The 25,956-nt window shown below is 36.4% G+C and overlaps 1 protein-coding gene and 1 pseudogene across 1 annotated transcript in view; both read left to right on the top strand.

The window, feature by feature from the left end:
- The window catches only part of LOC138806659 (zinc finger protein 658B-like), a 267,776-nt gene that overhangs the window by 96,565 nt on the left and 145,255 nt on the right, over nt 1-25,956 (top strand). The window lies entirely within an intron of this gene.
- On the top strand, nt 22,347-23,536 carry LOC138806669 (vacuolar protein sorting-associated protein 37A pseudogene; annotated as a pseudogene).

The following is a 25,956-nucleotide window of genomic DNA, read 5'->3' as shown; positions in this document are numbered from 1 at the left end:
TGAACTCCAAGATAAGGACACAACTTGTTTTTTCTTTCTTGCTATTGTTTAATATATCTAAAATGTACTATGTGATTTTTTTTGTTTCTCTTGCATGTTCTTCACCCATGGTAAAATCCCTGTTTTCACTGTATTTGTTATCGGTGCCCTGCATCATGAAATGTTATTTCAAATGGATACAGAAATAATGTGAGTTAGATGAACCTTCTTTGAAATCACAGTGGCAATAATGAGCCTCATGTCTGCCCTCTGCACAGAGGCATAGACTTCCTGTGGCAGTCTCTCTTGACTCTCACTCCTCACCACTGATGCAGAAAGGTGAGCAATTTGAGATGTGCATAATGTTTGAAAATGTCTTCAGGATAATATCATATAGGGTGAAAAAGCCATTGTGCATTTCTAAGAATGTCAAGAAGTCACAAAATAAGTATCAGAAAATACATTTTTAAAATGCTATTGATTATTGAACAATAGGAGTTTAGAAGAGACAGAAGAATCAAGGATAGTGAATAAGGGAGGTTAATCTGACTAAATTTAATCTCTAAATATGTAAAATACCATGGTGAAAATACTTTGTACAATTAATATACATTAAAATGAAATTGGGGGTAACAATGTTCGACATACCTGACAAATGTGACTGATACCCCTCTGTCCATCACCCTAACAATAACATTAAATTAAAAAATGAAATGAAAAAAAAAAAAACAAAAGAAAAGTAAAACATCCTCTATTGAGGGAAGGCAGGCACAGAAGGAGGAGAAAACCTAGAGATATGGTGGAGGATGAAAATGCATATATGTACTTCATATGCCTATATGAAAACAGAACATTGTAAGGTGCAGAAATCATTTGAAGAAGAAGCAGAATCCTAGAAGGGATAAGTTAATTATGATAAATTGTATATATGACTAGAACTATCATAATGAAACACTAAAAAGCAAACATTTTAAAAGGTTATTAAAATAGAATACACACACAGACACATATACACAGACATACACACACACACAAACACACACACACCTTTTATTTCTGTGTGCACATAATCTCTGCATTGGGAAATCATCGAATCTTCCCCATTGGGTCCAGGTGTTGTTAGATGATGAAGGAAATATTTTCATAACCGATGTTACAGTGCTATTTTCTTTTTGTCAGTCATGGGGCTTGAACTCTGGGCCTGGGTGCTCTTCTTGAGCTCTTCAGCTCAAGACTAGCACTCTACCACTTGAGCCACAGCGCCACTTCTGGCTTTTTTTCTTTTTGCTTATGTGGTGCTGGGGAATTGAACCCAGGGCCACAGGCATGCAAGGGAAGCACTCTACCACTGAGCCACCTTCCCAGCCCACAGTGCTATTTTCTAAAGTGGCACAATAGAAGAAAGTGGAAAAAATGACACGGCATGAATCCAGCTCTCATTTCATAATTGCCAAACAGCTTCTGCAACTGGCACTCCAAATATTTTGGTGCTACTGTGTAGGGAGCCGAGGCGAGACTCCGCCCACTCCCTTGCAGTTTTGAGGATTACCACTCCAGACGGTGCTTGGCGGGACGCCTGGGCTGTGCGCGTGCACGAGCTCGGTAGTGTCCCCAGCCAATCCCATGACACCTGGTGACGGTAAAAGGCAGGCGACCAACAATAGAAAAGACCCGTGTTCGAATTCCCTATATAAGCGGCTGTGTTTTGGGTGCACGCTCTCTCGCGCCCAAGCTCTCCTACAACTAAAAGGCTCTCCAATAAAGCGTGATCTGAGAAGACTCCTGGTGTGGTGGTCGTTTTTCCTCGCTGGTCGAGTAGACGGTCACTACAACTGGTGCCGAAACCCGGGAACGAACCTGGGACGGGACCCGCGCGAGAGGCCGAATCGGAGCCAGAACTCAACACGCGGAGAGGAGACGTCGGTAAATATCCCCCGGTATGCTGTTCACTGTAGATTTAGATATTTATTGGTTGCTTGCATTGCTTCTTCCCTTGTGGCTTGTCTTTTTGATGGTGCGCAGTTGCCTCGAGGAGGGAGGGTTTGATTTAATCCAGGAAGGACGCAAAGTACTAACGCAGCATCAGGATAGTCTATCAGAGTCAGTATACAGTAATGGGGAGGAAAAGAGGCCTAAAAGAAAAAGGGAAAAAAGACAGAAGGATCCTAAAGAATTAAAGCGAGAGGGGCTGCAGCCCTCACAAAAGGAGAAGGGTTTCAGAGAGGAGGGGGTCTCAAGGAGACTCCCGCGCCCTTCTTTAAAAGCAAACCGGTTCTCAGCCCTACATGTGGAAGGGCGGGACCAAGAATATAGTAATCTTGTGAGTGACTCAGAGGAAGAAATGTTAGAGGAGGAGGGAGAACAGCTCGATCCAGCTGATAGTGAAGAGTTAGAAGAGGCTGCGGCGGAGCACGTGGCAGACAGATATGGAGGGTGGCGCCCCCTAGGGGTGGGAGTACCGCAGCAGCCAGGAAGAGGAAACGGAGCTGCCCCTCACCCGTCGGCCCCCCCGCCATGCCCGCCGGCAGGGAAGAGTCACTTTATAAAAGGCAGCACCTGGTCGCCTTTAGCGGCCGCCTTTCCAGTTTTTGAGAATCCCATTATTGCTGAAAGAAATTTTGAGCCGGTTTCCTACTCCCAGTTAAAAGATTTAGTTGAGGCAGTCAGGACTTATGGAGTGACGGCCAATTATACCACTGCCTTGCTTCAAAGGCTAACTATTAATGCTATGATTCTGTGGGAGCAAAAACTGTTCAATATTTTCCTGAATTAGTGGCTAAACAGGCAATTTTGATCTGAAAAAAAAATAAAAATAAAAAAATAAAAACAAAATAAAATAAAATAAAATAAAAATAAAAAAAAGGCAATTTTGGGTATAAAGTGTTGTTTAATGCACTTTGCAAAAATTCCAGATAAATTAATTATTCCATACACCTGTGAGCAAGTTGAAATTTTAGCAGCCACAATGGATATGTGGGCAATTCTTGTTTGCTCATTTCCAAATGTAATTGATAATCATTATCCTAAGCATCCTCTGCTTGCCATAGTTAACAAAAATTTAGTGTATTTTCCTGTTGTCACTTCAAAGGAGCCCTTGGTTGATGCTCTAACCATCTTTACGGATGGATCAAAATCTGGACAAGGTGCCTTTTTTGTTCAAGGACACAAACAGCCGGTAGTTTTTAATTTTCGGCCGAATGTCCCACAGGCTGTTGAATGTTTAATTGTGCTTGAAGTTTTTAAAAGATTTGATCAACCTTTTAACTTATTTTCTGATTCATTATATGTTGTAAATGCCGTTGCTTCTCTTGAAGTTGCTGCTTCAGTTAAGCAGGCCAGTACAATTTCTAATGTTTTGTTACAGATTCAATCCCTTATCTTAAACAGAAAACATCCTTTTTATATTGGACATATTTGCGCCCACTCTATGTTACCGGGCCCAATGGCAAAGTGTAATGATTTGGTGGACCAGGCAACTCGGGCTGTGGCTCTGGTCGCTGCTGATCCTGTAGAATTGGCAAAAGACTTTCATAGATTGTATCATGTACCTGCTAATACCCTTAGGAAAAGATATAATTTGTCCAGGCATGTGGCAAGAGATATTGTTAAAGCCTGTAAATCTTGTGTTACCTTTCTTCATCCTCCCCATGTGGGGGTAAACCCCAGGGGGTTGAGACCAAACGCCCTATGGCAAATGGATGTTACTCATCTGACGGAATTTGGTAAGTTGAAATATTTACATGTGTCTGTGGACACCTTTTCCGGTGTCATTCATGCCACACCTTTGGCAGGAGAAAAGGTGTCTCACGTCAGAATACACTGCTTAGAAGCTTGGGCAGCTTGGGGAAAGCCCCTTAGACTTAAGACGGATAATGGCCCTGCTTATACTTCCCATGGTTTTCGCGCCTTTTGTGCACAAATGCAGGTTGCCCACACCACCGGATTGCCCTACAATCCTCAAGGACAAGGTATAATGGAAAGAGCTAATAGAAGCATAAAAGAAATGCTTCAAAAACAAAAAGGGGGAGTTGCTGAGTCCGCGTCCCCCAGGGAAAGACTTTCTCTTGCGCTCTTTACCCTTAATTTTTTAATTCTAAATGACAACGATCAGTCTGCCGCAGATCGGCATATGACAAGAGACTCCATGGATACTAAAGACATGGTTATGTGGAAGGATGTTATTAATAATAAATGGTATGGACCGGATCCGGTAATAACGAGATCCAGGGGAGCTGTTTGTGTTTTTCCACAGAGTCAAGAAGTACCTCACTGGGTGCCAACGAGACTGACCAGGCCAATGGAGACTGCAGAAGAACCCCATCTTGAAGATGCCATCCACTCAGCTGATCTTCCTGCTGTTAGCAACAGTGCTAATAGCAATCCCTGTGATAGCTAAACCAATGATGCTGTGGGCTGTTACAATTTACTGACTGGATTGCCTCTGCGGTGTCCTTTTCCAAAGAGCGGGTGGGAGTCGGAATGTTTTTAGCCTGCTGCTTGGGAGGATGCGTGCTCTGCCTATGGTTGGTCTGTCGCCTTCGAGCCCAAACCAGAAGGGACAAGGTTGTTATCTCGCAAGCATTAGCCGCTTTGGAGAGTGGATCCTCACCCCAGATCTGGCTGTCGGCCCTAAGAGGCAGTTAAGCCTTACCATTCTGCATAGCCTTAGCACCCCGAGGGATCAGGGGATCCCATTGCACCGGGACAGGTATGCAATTTGCAATTTGGGACAGGGTGCCAGGCAAGTGCACTGCACTTGAGGGTACCATCTCCTCAAGAAGAGCATGCTGGGTAGCAAGTGGGTTGATGCCCAAGATCCCACCTCTGCAAAAAAGGCATCGGACGGGCCTGGTCATCACTGGGGAAGGCGCCCCTCAGGCGAAGGCCAGTGCAAGGTCCTCTCATTAATGTCTTAGACAGAGGCCCAACCTCTACTCTTACCTGTTGCCATAAAACAAAGAAGGGGGAACTGTAGGGAGCCGAGGCGAGACTCCGCCCACTCCCTTGCAGTTTTGAGGATTACCACTCCAGACGGTGCTTGGCGGGACGCCTGGGCTGTGCGCGTGCACGAGCTCGGTAGTGTCCCCAGCCAATCCCATGACACCTGGTGACGGTAAAAGGCAGGCGACCAACAATAGAAAAGACCCGTGTTCGAATTCCCTATATAAGCGGCTGTGTTTTGGGTGCACGCTCTCTCGCGCCCAAGCTCTCCTACAACTAAAAGGCTCTCCAATAAAGCGTGATCTGAGAAGACTCCTGGTGTGGTGGTCGTTTTTCCTCGCTGGTCGAGTAGACGGTCACTACACTACTGTAGAGAAGGTTGCTTGCATTGGAATGTAGCATGCCTTCTTGCTCAATCATTTCTTAGCAAAGTAGATTTAATGTTTGCAGCAAGTTTTGAGAACAAATGCAAAAATTTTCAGCATGTCAGTGCTGTGGAAATAGAGGGGAAAAGGCATGTGTGTGTGTGTGTGTGTGTGTGTGTGTATTTCAAGTTTATAAGATACAGTGACAGTGTATTATATATTTCACTTGTAGATTACATATATCAAACAAATGATGAAAGAAGATGGATTTCTTTGTTGTTTTCAGTTTTTTCTTGTAGATTTGTGGAAGAAGGTACTAACACGTGAAATTAGGTCTTGAATTCTCATTTGGCTTTGTCTAGCACTTTAGCACTTGAATAATGGCTCCATTTCTGGCTTTTTGCTGGTTCATTGGAGATTAAAGTCTTACACACTTTCCTAGATGTTCTGATTTTGAAACATGATCCTCAGAAGTCAGCCTCCAGAGTAGACTGGGATCATGGGACTGTGCCAGCAAGATTTGGAGAAAGATTTGCCTTAAATTGAACTTTACACAATACCTCCTGTATAAAAATATCACCTAATGTCCAATAAATATGAATCATAAGCATGAAGAAGTAAAATTCAGGGCTGGGAAGGTGGCTTAGTGGTAAAGTGCTTGCCTTGCATGCATGAGGCCATGGGTTCAATTCCTCAGCAACACATAAGCAGAAAAAGCCAAAGTGATGCTGTGGCTCAAGTGGTAGAGCCCTAGCCTTGAGTTAAAGAGCTGAACGACAGTGCCCAGGCCAAGAGTTAAGGCCTCACGACCGGAAAAAAATAAAGAAGATGTAATATTCAACAAGGTAAATAATAGGAGATGGTCATGTAGTCAATTTGTCAAAAAAAAACTTAAAATTAAATTTTATTAAAAACTATAGGATATATTTATTCATATACAATCATTTCCATACGTGTGTATATATATTCTGATGTTATTGTTTTTGAACAACATAATTATCTACTTTTTTCACAGAACCCTTCTAGAATTAATATGGCAAATTACAAACTACACGCTAAAAGTAAAAATATCGGGCTGGGAAGGTGGCTCAGTGGTAGAACGCTTGCCTTGCATGCTCAAGGCCCTGGGTTCGAATCCTCAGCACCACGTAAGCAAAAAGAAAAAAACGGAAGTGGCACTATGGCTCACGTGGTAGAGTGCTAGCCTTGAAATGAAGAGCTAAGGGACTTTGCCTAGGCCCAGAGTTCAGGCCCCATGACCGGACCCAAAAATAAATAAATAAATAAATAAAAATAATAAAAGTAAAAATATGTAATGTAGCTGAAACATAGTTTGAGTAGTGGATGAATGGAAAAGTGTAAGGCTAACATATATAGTCATAATAATAAACACATATGTGAAAAGGGAGTGGCAGACTTGATGGTACTGGGGAAGGGAAGACAGGGTACATGTGGAAGAAGAGTGGAAGATGTGACACTGATAGAAAGTTCTAAACACACACAGAGACTATATATAGAAAGACATTGTAAATTATATAATATATTATGTATATATTATATAATGCATATTGTATATAATATATATAATAAATTGCAAGAGGCTGGGATCTGAAGATCAAGGTTTGAAGACACCCTAGGCAGCAAAGTCGATGAAACCATTACCTCCAATCACCCACTGAAAAGCCAGAGGTAAAAGTGATGCTAAAGTGGCAGGCATCCTCTTGAGAGGAAAAGCTAAGGGACAGTGCCCACAGCATGAGTGATAGTCTCAGTACTGGTGTGTGTGTGTGTGTTCATGTGCATGCACACAAATTTGCACACACACATGGACACACACAATGTTCAGAAAACATTCATCTTTAGACTTGTTTTTTCTCTAACATCTTCTAAATTAAGTGAAACTTTCCTATGTCTTGTCACTCTGTTCTATTTTCACTATCCTTTTATTTCTGCAGAAAATATTGGTTTATTTTTTGTTTTGTATTATTTTTCATTTGTTGATTCTAGCAATTCAATATGCAAATTTACATATAAAACAAATACAGACATTTATGTATTATTAGTCAACATATTTCTTGACTTTTATTAAAATTGTGGTGGAGAGCACTCTGTACTATAAATTTTAGAATATTTTAACATATTCTATTAACTCTTTTACAAAAGTATTTGTGTTCTCAGTTTCAAAACTGGAGAGAGGAGTGGAACTATAGTTTAAAATAGTAGCATTAACTTTAGTAGGAAGATGTACATAATAAAAATCAAAATTTAAATCCTTGAAATAAAAAGAAAAAGCGATAGAATGCATTAATGAATGTAATATTTTGTTACAAATCCTTGGCTAATCTAGAAAAAAACAGAAAAGATTCATAAGATAAAAGCAGAAAGTGAGGAGCACTGTGATAGCATAAGCATGCAAAGAATCATATGAGAGTAATTTTTAAAATTAAGAACTTTTGTTTTTTTTTGTTTAATTTTGCCAGTTCTGATGCTTGAATTTAGAGCCTTGATGATATTTCTTAACTCTGATACTCAATGCCAGCATTCTACTACTTGAGTCACAGCTCCACTTGGCATTATTGTGGTTAATTTGAGATGAAAATTTCACTTATTTTCCTGCCCAAGATAGATTTTAATAATGATCATCAAATGACAGCTTAATGAGTAGGTAGGATTACAGGAAGGAGCCAACTGCATCTAGCAAAAGTCAACATTAAAAAACCCTATTTGTTATTATTAAGTAGTTGTCCATAAGGGATTTCAATTCCAGAAATTAAGTTATGAGAATAATGCATCTTGGTTAATGTCACCCCTCTTCTAAAATAAAGTGAATTGAAAGGAATATGTAAAAGCTCATTTTACAAGATCAGTATTAGCCAAATACCAAAGCTAGTCAAACAAGAGACAGATGAATATCCTAGATATTTTTTTCTTTAAAAAGAGGAAAACCTCAGCAAAATACTAACAAAATAAGTGTCACAATACCGTAGTAACAGGTCATTCAATATGGTCAACTTAGATTTGTCAGAGATGTGGGGAGCTTTCAATAGACACAAAAAAGTGTTATAAACTCCATGGAGAGAGTGAAGGACAAAAATCACGTAGTTGTCACAATAGAGACAGAGCATTGGACAAAAATAATTATATTTTTATGATAATATCTCAAAATAGATATAAAGGGAATACAGTTCAATGAGAAAAAGTCAATATTGAACAAGGTCAGAGCTAACTTAAGGAGGCTGAAAGCTTTTTCTTTAAGTTTTTTTTCTCTTCTCTTCTCTTCTCTTCTTTTCTCTTCTTTTCTTTTTTCTGAGAACAGGAACAAGATAAAGATCTCCACTGATGTAGCTTCAATTCAACATAATACTGGTTGTCCTATGGTAGGCTTTAAGTCAGGAGAAAATAAAAATAAACAAAAATCAAGCTATAAAATAAATTTTTGACAATAACCAAAGAACTGTTTAATATATAGGTGAGAGGATGAAATCATAAGCATATCTTTAGTCATTGGTTATTTGTGTTCTGCTCTTCTCACTATTAAAATTTTAAGGTGAGAAACACTGAGCATTGTGGTATATGACTGAAATAATGCACTCTAGAAGTTGAGGCAGGAAGATACAAAGTCTAAAGTCAGCCTGGGCCTTGGACCAACAACAGTGTTACTAACATTACAATTATTTCCATAATTTATAATATGTGTAGTATGCCATTGAGAATATTAGAGCATAACTGTATTTAATATAAATGGGTATATCTTTTGACACTAAAACAAAACTTTCTGCCTTAGTCTTTTAAAATAATATAAAATTATAATGTATATGGAAGTGTTATTGTTGCTAATGTTTTATCAATATCATCATCATCGTAATCATCATCATCATCATTATCATCATCATTTTGGTAATTTTGAAACAGAAAGTTGTTATGTAGTCCAAGCTGACCTCATTATAATTCTCATGTCTTAGCATCTTGTATGAAAGGTTATGTACCACCATGCTCCAATTTTAAACAATTGTAATGATAAATTATAGATGTATAATACTTAATAATTTATTGAAATTATAATTATTCTCCTAAAATTACATGAAAGGATCTGCTAAGGAATATTCTTTCAAACCATTATATATATATATGGCCCATGTCTTGAAAAATACTTTTTTCTGGGTCTTTAATTTTAAGAAATATGAATTTGGGTTTCAATTTTCTTTTGAAGACAAGCAAGCATCCAACTATAGTACCTATCTCACACTTTTACTCAATACACCTACTAGACTCAATCAGCCCACACATCCCTATTTCACCTCTAACCACAGCGTACTTATGCTGACATTCTTGTCCTCTGAGAATGTATCCTCTTCTTCCTTCTAGCATTCTATTCAGTTGAATTAACACTTTATTCAGTTAACTCAAATGTGTAAGCACTTGCAAAAGTAAAACGTAGAGAAAGGAATAAAAAAATCAGTTCTTCAGATACTGATAATCAGAACTTTGTCTCTTAACATTAAAAAATATTATATATTAAGTATAAAATCATGAATCACAATTAAAGTCTGTATCAATTGTATGTTGTAAAAATTCACATATTATAGAATTCATAAGATGTGTGTAAATTTTTTCTGCATACTATTCAATAATATATATTGATAAACCTAAAATCTATGATGGTTTTCATTTTGGTTGTAATGCATGAATGAATTCAGGAATATTTTGCTTGTTCAAGTTATAAATAAATTATTTGGTTTTATCATCATGTCTAAAGCATTCCTGATCCCAGAATACTGGGTTTTATTTCTGTTGCATGATGATCCTATTGTATATGCAGGATTTATCACAGTGCATCTTAGAACACACCTTCTCAATTCTTATTTTTCATAGACTAAGGATGGGGTGTTTCATGTTCCATTTGTTCTCTTGTTGAACATTTGTTTTGGGTGGTTTCTATTCATGCTTCATATATTGCTCATTCTTTTCCCGTTTTTCTTTTTGAGACGGAAACTGCGGTTATTAATACTGTCAGAGCTATCATTTGGTTTCATTTTTAATCTTCATCAATCACCTCCAGATGAGCAGTTTTTAACTATTCTTTTTTTTCACTAGCTTCCATTGGCACATTATTCCTATTTTAGCCCAAGTGAAGACTCAGAGAACATATACTACAGTAAATTCATTTTTCTGTTTCAAATTATTCATTCCACTATAATATCTACTTTCTAATTGTTCTGAATTTGGGATATTATGTTCTCTGAAGGTTCATGTCATCACCATATAGTAAACCGAATACTCAAAGTTATTTTGATTTATTAGAAACATTTTTTTAAACTAGAGGAAAAGGCATATCCTGACTTATGAAATGGTAACTCCTCTGTGCACACCTTAATAATAACAATGAAATTATGTATTACTAAAGTAGGGTAGAAGATCACAAGCAAAAATAAATGAAAATTTCGTTCACTTTATAATTATGCATTGAAAACTGGGGAAAATTTTCCATAGTTTTGTGTAATTTTTATTTATCCAAGGTATTTGTATACCTTAATGGTTTGTATAAAATTTATTGCAATACTTTATCTAATGAAATGCATATACCATAACTCTAAAACTCTGACTTTGTCTCACCAAGTTAGTACAGATGTTTAAGAAAGTCCTAAATCAATAAATATACCTCCACTAGTAATGCAGCAGCTCCTGTATGCCACCTTTCTGTTGAGTTAACCCCCCCCCCCAAATAACTTGTTAAATTCACAGGAACTGATATTTTCCAGTTCTTAAATTTGATGAATTGTTAGTTGGCTTTGAATTCTTACACCTAGTGTTATATTCCTGAATGAAATATAGATCTTGCTCATGATGACCAAACTTCATTATGTAGATATTCAATTCCAGAATAAGCCTGGAGAGTCACAAAAGCCACTGATTCTTACTACTTTTTTTCCCATTGATTTCAGGATATAGAATCTTGGTACAAACTTAAGATTATTGATTAGGTTCTGAAAAAAGCAAACTGAAAAATTCCATATGGCATTATTTTTAATGAGAGGTTACTAGTAGTGAGGCTATACCAGCTACGGCTATATCAGTCACTTGGGGGAAGATGGTTGAGGGCTTGTTCTCAGTGTGCCTGTCACACAGTCCCTTTTTTATTTCCACATTTAGTTATGTGTTTGCTTCATTCAGTTTGATTGAGAATGGATTATATCTGGGTCTCTCTAGCTCAGAAAGATCACAGGAGATGTGGTCCTCACTTCAGGATATTTTTATTTTTCTTGATATAATGATAATGTATATTCCTTCACTTTATTGTTTATTTTTAATTCTACTCATAACTATACATAAACATGTATTTCAATATCTTTCAGCCTTCTTCATTCTCTTTCCTTCTCTCCACTTGTCTCCACAAAGAATCCCAATATTAAAATCAAATTCTCCCTCTTTCTCTCTGTCCTCTCTCTGTTATGGGTGTGTATCTATATATGAATGTATAATGTGTGTATGTATATATCTCTTTAAATATATATCATTTCTATACATATAAGACAAAGCATATCATATTTGCCCCTCTGAAGCTGGCGTCCTTTGATTAATATAATGATCTCCAGTTTCATTCATTTTCCTGAAAATCACATAATTTCCTTCTTTAGAGCTGAATGATACTCTATTGTATATTGTTTCCCTGTTTATTAGCATATATTATGGATGCAAATGGGCTTAATTATGCTACTTTCTCTCATGTGTCCAGTGTAACCTGATCAAATCCACCTCCTCTATAATTGTCGTTCATAATTTGCTCATTAAACCCATTTTAACAACTTTCAATGTACTGTTTGCATACAAGTATGTAAAGTATTTTGACTATATTCACCCCTCTTCACCTACTCTTGCCTACATCCTTCTTTCCCCATCCATTGGCACCCACCAACCAACAGAGCTCATCTTATATTCCTTTCATTAATCATTCATTAGTTGTAGGGCATCTAGGCTGCTTCTGTAGCTTAGCTACGATGAAAAGCACTATACTAATCATGAGTTGTTCAAGTGTGTTTAATACATGCTAACTTACATATTATCAATAAAGAAGGATCCAGACCAAGGGTCAACAAATTTATCTCAGAACTAAACAATGCAATGGATAAAATGCCCTAAACAGACACCTCTAGAGTATTTCACCCAACTGTAGAAGATTACACATTTTTCTAGTCATGGATGGAAATTTCTACAAAACAGATCATGTATTAGGCCATAAAAATCTTTAAAAATCCCGGAACCTTTGGGAATGTAAAAGCCAGTAATTTAAAAAAAATGTTTATGCCTATAAATACCTACATAAGAAAATCACCAACCACAAACAACCACACATGCACCTGAAATAAATAGAGAACTCAACCTAATAGTTTATTTGAAGCTATTTGGGCATTGGTCTGTTCATATGTGAAAATGGAACTAAGAGAGATAGGGTTGAACTATTGAAGGATAACATTAGTCAAGAGATATTGTAGTCTTAAACTGGCATGTTAATTGAATACTTATCGTATAACTAGCTAAACACAATAAAAAATAAACATGCCAATCCCCAAATTAGTAGTCAGAAAGAAATAATTAAATATTAGGGCAGAAATCAATTAAATGGAGATCAAGTAAGAATGAATCAATCAACAAAACAGTCTATCTTCTAAAAGATCAGCAAGGCTGACAAATGTTAAGCTGAACTAAACAAAGAAAAACAAAGATAATCCTTTGCCCTCATTGGCTACTGGAGCAGCCAGAGTATTTGAAATATCTTGGGTGAATTTACCTACTGGATTTTGTTTTCATTTTAGATTTAAATGTTAGGGAAAACCTTCCATATTTTTACCATGTACCATATGAATGACATAAGAGTATATTATACCTTTCCTTCAGTGGATAAAAAATAGGAGATCATGCAAAAATGAAATACAATTAAGTCATTTTTAATTAAAAGAGACCATTATGATAATTATGGGCAATGTAGTTTGGCAAGTGCCAGAAGTCTCCCATTTAGGAGCACAGAAAATTATTTGAAAAATTAGAAGGCTGCTTAAAAAAATGGAAACTGTCATGAAAACAGAGTATCAATCTTATCAATACAAGAGGAATAAGAACCAAAGGGAAATGAAAATCACTCTGCTTGGTCTGTCATTCATTGCTATGGCAACAAGGAAACCCAAATTGATTGCAGCTAACAGCAAAAAATTACTTTTTGATTTTATTTACAGAAGCTTCACTGGTCAGCTGAAACAGCTCTAGTTTTTCTACATATTATCTCATTCTAGGACTCAAGATGAAGGAATAGCCAAACCTTTCCCATACATTTAAAGTTTTTGCTTGGATCTAGTGTATAAGCTTGTTCACAGTCTATTAGCCAAATCAGATTGGTGCTCATGCCCAGACCGACTACAGCTGCCAAGCACACTCTACTGACGGCAAGGGCAATTTGGGAGAATATGATGTGAATAATAAGACCCTCCTAAAATCCAGATTAGAAAATGGCAGACTGCTGCATTTTGTGTTTTACATTGATGATATAAATAATCTTTCTAAAGAATTGAAATGTAAAACTATTCTACATTCTTGATTTATTCATAAAACATACTTTCATGCACTGAATGAATTATACCATCAAGACAGGGCAAATTCCAAGCCCAGCAAAACAGACTGAGCTGAAAATCAAGCACATGTTGAAGTGTAGGAAAGAGCACCAATTCAGACCCCACATTAAAATTTGATCAAATAAGTCATGCACACTGAAACAACACATGGGTATAGAACATTCTTGCCACCAGGAAAATAAGAAAGGAGTAGTTGGTTTTGAGTATTTTGTCTTTTTTTAAAATTTGAGCTCTGGGTTAAAAAATGTAAAATATTAAGCAAAGAATGTAGGATGTAGAATCACTGACCTAGCCACAAGCAAATTATATATATATATATATATATATATAATTTACATTCTAAATATCTATACATCCTTTGCTTTATTGAAGTTTTGACATATATTGGTCCTGTTAGAACATGACCATTAGATGGCCGTGATAGAAGATGGATGTTTACAGCCATGTCTTAAAGTTTCCTTCAACACAACTGAAAACAAACTTTTTCAAAGGATTTCCCACTAATAAGAATTCAACCATCATGACAGACAGTAACAAAAACATGAAATATTAGATTTTCAAGGCCTTCACACTTAGCAATATTAAAAAGATGTAATAAAGTATTTAAGAATGACAATGAAATGATAAAACCTTGATAGTGAAGCAAGCATTATTATAATAATACAAACCTCTGAAATCAAAATATTGGTTCCAATAGTTAAAATAAATTTATAACAATTTATTATAGTGATTACCTATTATAGGAAACATTTCTACAAATATCTACACAAATGTAGTTATACATATATTTATAAATGCTTAATTACACACTCATATTGTATGCACAAGTTGTATTTCTTTAAATCTTTCCTGGGTTCTCTAATAGATTTACATTAAATTTCATAAGAACCTGGCCAAATATTTCACAAAGTTTCTACAATATTACTATCACAATTCATGTACATTTTTTTCATTTTAAAACTCAGATATTAGCATTCCAAACATTCCTTAGTTTTCATTTCTCATTTTCGATCTTTTGACATTATTAGAATATTCAACGTTGGCTCTTCGAATGCATGGGCCCTGATGAATCTCTTCAGGTTACTATTTTATCAATATAAGCAATATATTTTTGATTATTAATAGTTGATTCATAGAGAGTGATACCACTAATCTCAAAATGACCTACTAATGAAGAAAGACTGATTGTCTTCTGAATCTGTACATGAAGTTCATAAAAAGTAACCAGATAGATGACTGGCTTCCATATTTGAAGAATGGAGTATGGATTGAGTGAAAGAAAAAACAAATAAATTAATTATTATTAAATATTATTCTTAAAATACAATAAGATAAACTATATTTAAACATAAAGGTGTACAGATATGTAAATGAGAGAGACATATTTATATGTTTAGAGCAATGAAAACTATATATGTGGTAAATTATTTGAAGAGACAATGGAGGATTTATTTAAAAAGAGAAAGAACACTGGATTCCACAAAAATCTTGAAGTTTAGGGAAAGAAATTTTTATTGAAGATACTATTGGGCACATGATGATATACAGAATTCAAAAATAAGGGAATTCGCTTATTTGAAGAATAAGACAATTCTAGTTATAGTAGACTATTGTGGTTTTTCCTTCTTTCACCTCCTCCTCTTCCTCCTCTACTTCCTCCTCCTCCACTCTCTCCTTTTCTTTCATTGTGATAATGTCTTTCTCTGGCACTCTACCACTTGAAACAAGTCAGCAGTACTTTTGTTTAATTTTGTCTATTAGATAGTATCACTAACTTTGAAATAGTCAGTCTCCAGTCACAATCATCCTCATTTTCCCTTCTGAGTAGTTGTCATTACAGACATGTATTACTATGCATGGCTATTTAAAAATGTGTAAATAGGTAGTTAAATTTGAGACTCCTTTCTGAAAGGAATGCAAATTGCTCAAGAAATAAGAGCAAAAATTGAAAATGCTTTTGCATCAAATTAAACAACTTCTGGGCATCAAAGCAAATAAGTATTCAAATCTAAGGAAAATCTATAAAATGGAAGAAAATGTTTTCTAGCTATTTGTCAAGTAAAGGACTATACTTTAAAAAAATTTTAAAACAACTGAAAACTGAAGAAAAGAATCCAGTTTGTAGCTGGACAAAATAAATGATCAGACAATTCTCAATGAAGCATATGTGGCCAATAAACAGAAAAAAACTCAACATCCTTTGTCATAAAAAATTGAAATGATAAAGATATTCCATCTCACTACAATCAGAATGACAATCATTAAGAAAACAAGCAGCACTAATGTGAGGTGAATTAAATATAAATCAGTGCAGCCATTGTGAAAAACAGTATGAAGCGTCTTCAAAAGACTGAAACTGCCATATATCTTGCGAGAAAACTCCCCGGTATGTATCCAAAGGAATATAAGTAAGCATTCAATAGAGACACACCTGCACACTCATGTTTATATTAGTAATATTCAGAATAGCCCAACAAAAGAACCAGAGTATGTGTTTATCAGGCAACAAATAAATAAGATAGATGATAGATGGTTAAATAATGATCTTGATTGAATCTTTCTACAACATATGCATATATCACTTAATATACATATTTTTTATTTGTCAATTAAAATTAACAAATATGTAATGAGGAAATTGTATAGAAATCCAGACTCAAGCTGAGCCATATGTACTGAATAAGTAGCCACACTGCATCAAAAGCATTTATGAAATGAGAAAAAAGTGAATATTTGGAGACAACACATGTTTTCAGGAAGGAGACAAGGGGAACAACGAATAAGAGAAAAGAATGAGTGAGAGAGAAAGAGAGAGAGAGACAGGCAGACAGACAGACAGAGACAGACAGAGAGAGAGAGAGAGAGAAATGTGAACAAAGAGAGAGCACCAGAGAGAGATGGAAGGGAAGGATTTTCCACTTGTTAAAAGTCTCAGCTTTTATCTCCGTTTTTAAGTATCCCAGTTTTTCGGGAAAAATAAAAAATAAATATTCAGAAACGAAAATACCGACCAAAAGAGAAATATAAACAACCTTTTGAAAATTCTTTCCCTTGTCCTTAGTCAACTAGACTATAATTACAAAATCTGAGTAAAGCACTTTCTCCTCAGTGGATATTTTTAAAAGAAACAAAAATTATAGGATTCATACAGCGATAATATTTTAAAGTGCTAGAGATTCCTGCAAAACAAGTAACAGCTGATAATGGGATGAAAACTGAGAAAATCTTACAACATACATGAAACAAGCATTGGAATATTTTGCCACTGTGGGCAAAGTGCAAGCCTACTGAGAAAGGCACATGAAAGAAAAGGGATGGGCAAACAGAAAGCATAGTTAGATGACTTAGAAAATGACAGATATTAGTGAAAATTTCAGAAATAAAGCCCAAACCAGGAAAGAGAAAGATAACAATCTAACACACTTGCATATTGAGGAAAAAGATAATGGTAAAGTAATGAAAGACAAAGTTTCACCTTGGTTTTAGAAAGCATAAAGAAAATGAAAACAGTAGAACAAAAAATCTCCTGAATTTATAAAAGATATATAAATGCATACTGAATGTTTACAGTATATCAGAGGAAAATTTACCGAGTGCACTCAGCAATGAAGAATCTTGCATTTAGCCATCTAATTATTGTTTAGACTATAACAACCATATATTGATAAGCAAGTAGAGGGATAAGAAGATAATCTGTTGTGATCTCCAGCTAAATTTTGTCAGGTATAGCTGGCAATGCAGCCTGGTTTCAGGAAATATTCCCTCCGGAAACATGTACTAATAAAGATATAATATATCTTATATCTTAATAAAGATATAATATATCTTTATATATATTATATATATAATAAAATATCTGCTTATTATGCTTATACAGTTATTTTTATAACATATTACACTTATATAAGCATAAAATTTATGCATTCTAAGAAAACTCTATTATTTCTAGTAATATATAGTGTTATATTGCTTATGGCTTATTATTGCTTATTGCTTATTGCTAGTTAGTACTAAGGGAAAGACCCACACATGTATCTATTCCCTAAAGGTGCAGTAAGGAAGTCAAACAGAAACTCTGATTACAGAAATTGGGCTGGGACTGTAGCTCAGTGTACTTAACATGCATAAAGCTAATGATTCTACTTCCTAAACTAAATCAGATAGATGTTATATAGAAAAGCAGATAGAGAAGGACAGACAGACAGTCAGATAGATGGATGATAGATTTTTTTTCACAATTTTGGGGGCTACAAAAGTAAAGATTTTGAAGTTATTACTTCTTGCTCTGGGCTGTATTAAAAGGGTCTGTTGTGGCCTTCCTTTTCCTTGAATTCTAGATGACTATCATCTTTCTGTTCTGAATTATTTTCAATGATTATCTCCTTGTCCAAACTTTCTTATGTTTTAAGGAAATTAGGCATATTATATTAGGCTCCTTCTTTTTTTATTTGATATATATTTTTATTGCAAAGATACTGTATAGAGGGTTTACAGTTACATGAATATGGTAATGAGTACATTTCCTATAACTAGGCTCCTTCTTAATGATATAATTTTGAGCCAATTAACTATGAAGATTCCACTACCAAAGAAATTTCCATGAGATTAAAATCTAAATACATGCAAAACATGCAGTTTAGCCATGTCACAAATAATAATAACAATTACAACAACAGCAATAATAAATACCTCTTGAAGAAGGTGATATTAAGACAAAATCACTTATCAAACACAGAGGGAAGCTGCCCAGCCTACCTTAGTCTTTCTCTGTACTTTCTCTAATATATTCAAAGTCCTGTAAGAGATTTCATCTCCAGATTTGTGCTCCTTGTTATTTCCTTATTTTGTCTGTGTTCACAGATTTTTGATACTAAATTTTGTCTTGGACCTCCTTAAGAATCCAAAACTTCGGACATGAACATATATCCCTCAAGGATGCCTGCAAATGCTGTGTCTCCAAGACCATGCCAAGTCTCTAAAATTCTATCTGAATAGACTATGGAGGTTCCAAGTATTCCATTGCTTCAAACCCCTTAAAATAACCGTATTTTACTATTGTCATGCTCTACTTTTGCCAAATAAGTATCAAGTGTCATAATTCTTTGGAACTATTTCCTTTCAATGTTGTAAATGCTGACAGAAAAAATTCAAGTTGAAGAATACTTTTAGATTTAAGAAGTCTAAGACTGTTCATGCAAGCTTCATTTCTTAAGCTTGGTGGTAAATTTAAAAATCTCATTTATCTTTCTGAAGCCAAGTTCTTTCTAAATAAGAAGTAAAGCATATAAAGGATTTCTTTTTTTGGGGGGGGGTCCTGTTGTGGGGCCTGAATTCTGAGCCTGGGCTCAACCACTTGAGCCACAGTGCCAATTCCGGCTTTTTTCTTTTTGCTTATGTGGTGCTGAGGAATCCAACCCAGGGCCTCATGCATGTAATGCAAGAGCTCTACCACTGAGCCACCTTCCCAGCCCCATAAAGGATTTCTTAAAAGAAATAAAAGCAGGCACATTTATTTAGAAAGAAAAAAGCAGGCACATTTCATTTTAAATTTTAATAAAGCCAGAAAATTTTGTTTCTGAAGTTCATAGCAAAAATACAGTGCTTGGGATTAAATTTATCAGTAGCAAATGTGAGCAACAGTAAAGTACACATGTCTATAATACCTGTCAGGAGGTGGAGATGTGAGGATTTCAGCTCAAAGCCAACCTGTACAGAAATGTCTATGAGACTCATCTCCAATTAACCAGCAAAAAGCCACAAGTGGTTTCCCTTATTTGCAACAACTAGTATATGTCTGAGACAAGCAGAAAAGGTCAGATAAGATTATGTTAAGCAAAATGAATGCCAAGATAAGGACACAATTGTGTTTTTTTTCTTGCTTGCTATTGCTTCTAATGTATTTATAAGGTACCATGTGATTTCTTTGTTGCTTTGTATGTCCCTCCCCGTGGTATAACCCCTGTTTTCACTGTATTTGATGTTGGTATAATTTGTATAGGGGAGGGCAAAAACAAATTGTTGAAACAGGGATATAGGTTGACCCATTGCAACAATGAGATGTACAAGAAAACAGGGAAAACAAACTTTACAATTTAGGTGGTGGAAACCGGAGAGTGTAGTTGTGGAAGTGGGAGGGAAAAACAAACTTTACAATTTAGGTGGAAAAACAAACTTTATAACTTAGGTGGGGGGAACAGGAGAGTGTAGTTGTGGAAGTGGGAGGGAAGGGATGATAGGGGAAAAACAAAGGAGGAAACAACAATGCTTGATAAGCAATATACTCATTACCTTGCTCATGTAACTGTAACCCCTCCTCTGTACAGTATTCTCACAATTAAAAACAAAACTTATTTTTAAAAAAGCCAGAAGTGGACCAATGTCTCAAGTGAAAGAGTATCACTCTTGAATAAAGAAGCAAAAGTGCAGTGCCTAGGTCCTAATTCAATCCCCAATACCTGCACACACACACACACACACACACACACAAAAACACACACACACAAACACACACACACACATCTCTAAACAATGTAATATAGAATATGAGTCAAATTTTACATGATTTGTGAGTCTGTGGATAGAGGGTATCTTGGATTCATTTGCAGGCTTTACACATATTCTGCAGAGAAAGCCAATGGAACCTTTGTTCAAGGTATGTTTTTGCTCTCATCCAATAGTATTTTATGCAGAAAAAATATCTGTATTTGATTCCAGTGCCCTGCATCTTGTATATACATTTTTTGTAATTTGGGAAGGGGAAGGGAAATAACAAAATGCTAAAGTAAGGAAAGAGCTTGACCCATTGTAACAATGAGATGTACAAGACACTATGTTAAAAATGAACTTTACAACTTTGGAAGGGGGTGGGAGGAGTTGTGGAATTGGGGAGAGAAGGGATGGTAGGGGAAAAAACAAAGGAGGGGGTAACAATTCTGGATAGGAAATGTACTCACTACCTTATTCATGTAACTGTAACCCCTCCGTACAGTATTTTTACAATAAAAATATATAAAAAGAATATGTTGGTAGCTAATTTAAAACTGTCCAAGCTTACTGCATTGTTTGTGGGTGTGTAAATTTGTTCAAGCACATTGGAAAGTAGTATGGAGGTTCCTCAAAAGACTCCACATAGAGCTCCCCTGTGACTCAATTTGGGACATTTACCCAAATGATCACAAACAAGACCATACTAAAGCTACCAACACAACTGTTTATTGCAGCATTATTTACCATAGCTAAGATATGGAACCAACACAGATGCTCCTCAGTAGATGAATGGATCAAGAAAATGTGGTATATATACACAATGGAATTCTATGCCTCCATCAGAAAGAATGGCATTGCCCCATTTGTGAGGAAATGGACAGACTTGGAAAAAATTATATTAAGTGAAGTAAGCCAGGCCCAAAGAAACATAGGTCCCATGGTTTCCCTTATTTGCAATAACCAGTGTATGTATTGAGTCAAGCAGAAAAAGTCAGATAAGTTGGAGTTAGGCAAAATAGACCTCAAGATAAGCACTCAAGTGTTTTTTCTTTCTTGCTATTGCTTCTAACGTTTTATAAAGTGATTTTTTTTCGGTTGTGGGGCCTGAACTCTGGGCCTGGGCATTGTCTCTGAGCTCTTCAGCTCAAGGCCAGTGCTCTACTTATTGAGCCACAGTGCCACTTCCAGCTTTTTCTGTTTATGTGGTACTGAGGAATTGAACCCAGGGCCTCCTGCATGCATGGCAAGAACTCTACCACTGAGCCACCTTCCCAGCCCAGGGTGATTTGTTGTTGTTGTTGTTGCTTTGTGTGTCCTTCCCCCATGGTATAACTCCTGTTTTCACTGTAGTTAATGTTGGTATAATTTGTGGAGGGGAAGGGAAAAACAAATTGTTTAAATAGGGATACATGTGGACCCATTGCAACAATGAAATGTACAAGACATTAAGTTGAAATATGAACTTTACAACTTTGGGGAGGAGTCGGGGGACTAGATGGGGGAGAGGGGGTGTTGCAGCAGGGATGGTAAGGAGAAACAAAGGAGGAGGCAACAATGCTTGATAAGAAATGTCCTCATAGTAGGAGGAGGCCAGGCACGCAGAGCGCAGCCGGGTTACAATCTGACTGGCTAGCCAGTCTGGGGCACCTGGGCCTCCAAGGGTAGGATCCTGGTTGCTTGTGTCCTGCCCAACAAGTTGCTCCTCTCCAGCTCTCTCCAGTTATGTCATGGCCCCCAAACCCGGGGAACAGGAACCTGGCTTGCTTGGTAAAAGACGCCTCTGGCTTGCCCCACCACCTGCCCCTCCGCCACCCCCACCCCCACCCCCGGACTCGGACCTTGGGTATTTCAGGCCACTCCTCTGTAGCTGGAGACCTGCTGGAGACCTGCCGGGCAGCCTCTGGGAGAAGCAGGCCCAAACCTCTAGGGCCTTGGGCCCGGGGACCCAAGGAGGATGAGCTGGCTCTTTCCCCTGACCAAGAGCACCTCCTTCTCCACAGCAGGGTCCCCGGTGGTGGCCTCACCAGCCTCCAACAGCAGAAGCAGCGCCTGATCGAGTCCCTCCAGAACTCCCACTCCAGTATAGCTGAAATTCAGAAAGATGTGGAATACAGATTGCCCTTCACTGTAAACAACTTGACAATTAACATTAATATACTACTTCCTCCACAGTTTCCTCAGGAAAAAACAGTGATCAGTGTTTATCCACCAATCCGACATCCTTTAATGGATAAACAAGGAATATATGTTACCTCTCCATTAGTAAGCAATTTTACAATGCACTCAGATCTTGGAAAGATTAGCCAGAGTCTGTTGGATGAGTTTTGGAAGAATTCTCCTGTTTTAACTCCCACTTCAACAGCATTTCCATACCTGTATAGTAACCCAGGTGGACTGCCTCCTTATGCTTCTCAGTGTTTTCCGTTTCTTCCTGCATATCCTCCTCAAGAAGCTAACAGAACATCACTTCTTTGTTACTGACACTGTTTCTTCTTCAACAACAAGTTATACAACAGCCAACTCTGCTCTCCTACATTTGGTGTCCTTTCAAGTCTGCCATTGCCTGTTCCCACAGTGGAAACTTCAACACCGATAAGCCAAAATGGTTTTGGGTACATGATGTCAAATGTCCCTGATGCATTTCCAGAACTCTCAGAATTAAGTGTGTCACAACTCACAGATATGAATGAACAAGAGGAAGTATTACTAGAACAGTTTCTGAGTTTACCTCAGCTAAAACAAATTATTAATGACAAGGATGATTTAGTAAAAAGTATTGAGGAATTAGCAAGAAAAATCTCCTCTTGGAGCCCAGTTTGGAAGCCAAAAGGCAAACTGTCTTAGATAAGTATGAGTTACTTACACAAATGAAATCTAAGTTTGAAAAGAAGATGCAGAGACAACATGAACTGAGTGAGAGTTGTAGTGCAGTTGGCCTAAAGGCAAGATTGAAAGTCGCTGCACATGAAGCTGAGGAAGAATCTGATAATATTGCTGAAGATTTCTTGGAGGGAAAAACTGAAATAGATGATTTTTCTCAGTAGCTTCATGGAAAAAAGAACAATTTGCCATTGTAGAAGAGCCAAGGAAGAAAAACTTCAACAAGAGATAGCAATACACAGCCAATCTCCTGCTCCATTATAGATTTTCCTGAAAACATGGACTGCCAAGAGAGAAATGGGACATAAAACTTAGTACATTATTTAAGATTTTTAAGTTGGCATTTCATTGCAATGGCTGCATTCAGATGTACTCTACATTGTTTAAAGAACTGAGATTGATTTTATATAGATTAGAATGATTATGATCTTTGCTTTGAAAATTTTTCTGCAGTATTTGCACTAAAAATGCCTATTTATCATTGATAAATCCTGTTCTGTTTAAATTTCACTGCTATTCTTATAATTAAATACCTTATGCATGTAATTTTAGTTTTAATATTTTATGAAAACTACTTAAACTTGTACTTTTAATTTGAAACTGCCTCATTTCTTTATCAAGAATGATATCTTATTTAGATTTTTTTCCTCTCAGTTTTTTTTAAGTACTTTCAGCTATGGAAAGATACCCACACCCTCCCTTTTTCCTTCTTTTTGGATAAAACTTTGAAAGGTAATTTGTTTTTAAATATCCATAATATCAGAAAATATCAAACCTGCCAATGTGCCATCTCAAAGTAACTTTTAATATACCTATAATAAATTTAAAAATTCAAAAATATGTCTTTATTACCTTGCTCATGTAATTGTAATCCCTCTGTACATATTTTCACAATAATAAAACTCATTAATAAAAATAAATAAAACTGTCCAAGCCACAAATAATATTAAAAAATAGCTCTATGGAAATGAAATGTAACCATCTTTTTAATCCTTTCACAAGTCCTCTAAACTGAATGATATATTTTATATGTTACTCTGATACCCCTACATATATTTTATTGTCTTATGGAAACTCTTCAGCAGATAGTCTATTGATTGATATTTTGTGTGTCAAATTCCCAAAATATGTTCTGTTCTCATATCCAACTAAAAAATTCTCATCTTCATCTTCCTTTTTGAAAAGTGAACACCTGTCATTTAGATAAGAGTCAATCCATGATTGCATTCACTAGATATTCAAACTGTCATCTCAGTTGTCAGGAATAATAAAGTTCATTCTATATACTCATTTATTCTAGATCAAACTCTTTGATACATTCTCATGGCATTGATAACAAAACCAAGCATCAACATATATGACTTTATTTCATCTCATGTTCGCTCTGGAATGTTTAGAAAATTGTCTCTTAAATGTATAGCCACAGAGTAGCTATATTTAGTTGATTAATAAATTATTTTATTTACTAATCTATTTATTTCAGTAATAGGGCTTGAACTCAGGGACTCAGTGTTATTGTTCCTTAGATTTTATGCTCACGGCTAGTGCTTTACCATTGCAGCCACGTAAGAGTCTCACAGATATACTTGCCTGTGTGGGAATCGAGTCATGATCTGAGATGTCAGGCTCCTGAGTAGCTAGGACTACATGTATGGGCCACCAGTGCCCAGTTTCATACTTACTTTATTTTAAATTATATTTACTCAGAAAGGCATCTAAACAAAAATGCTGTTTTTAATATTTTAAGATCCTACCTCCAGAGTCCTCTCCTCATTGTTGATGGACTCTTTTGTCCAGGGATGACTATTATATGGGTCCTTATAAGAAATTTATGACAACATGTGAAAAGAAACAAATTTGTAATTTTATATTGGAAAGGCAGAGTCTAATTTGCAGGACTAAACATAGTGAATACTCTCCAGCTGTGAACTCATGAAAACTATAGACAAGGATGATCAAGAATGGCCTAAGCTAGGATTCTAACCAGTGAATTCGAGGCTAGTAACCAGGGCAAATACAAGGCTTCATGGTTCAAATTTGATAATGAGACTCTAAGGGGAGCAATGGACAATCAGCCTCATCTAAAAGATTAGCTGGGAGTGGGATTCTGGAGGTGAAAGTTGTTAGTCATGAGCTTTTCCAACCTAATAGGGATTGAGATTTATTTACAGATGATCTCTTTAGAAGAGGTCACTAACACCATGACTGTCCATTCATTGAATTGTGTCACACTAAATAATGCCATTTCATCAAAAGTGATTTGGAATTACCAAGATCAATTTGGAAGACATTTCAGATGATTCCTTTCTTTGTTCCTTCTGAAGAACTTTGATGGATGAATCTGGGAAGATGAAGGACAGAATTCACTAACTTTTGAGGCTGGGAAGGTGGCTCAGAGTGGTAGAGTACTTGTCTCCAATACATGAGGCCCTGTGTTGGATTCCTCAGCATCACATAAACAGTAAGAAAAAAAAAAGGCCAGAAATGGCGCTGTGCCACTAGTGGTAGTGTTCTAGCCTAGAGCTGAAGAGCTCAGTGACAGTAACCAGGCCTAGAGTTCAAGCCCCACGACTGACAAAGAAAAAAAAAATGACCTTTTTTTGTTATTGTTCTTGTATGTCGGACAATGTTTTCTTCTCATAATAATTTTGTTGAATAAGAGATTCTAAACTTCTCTGTTTCTG

Source organism: Dipodomys merriami, unplaced genomic scaffold (assembly GCF_024711535.1).
Source record: "Dipodomys merriami isolate MVZ:Mamm:240054 unplaced genomic scaffold, mDipMer1.0.p SCAF_403, whole genome shotgun sequence".
In the NCBI taxonomy this organism is placed as follows: domain Eukaryota; kingdom Metazoa; phylum Chordata; class Mammalia; order Rodentia; family Heteromyidae; genus Dipodomys; species Dipodomys merriami.
The sequence above is the reverse complement of the archived record's forward strand: the minus strand, read 5'-3'. Positions and strand labels throughout refer to the sequence as shown.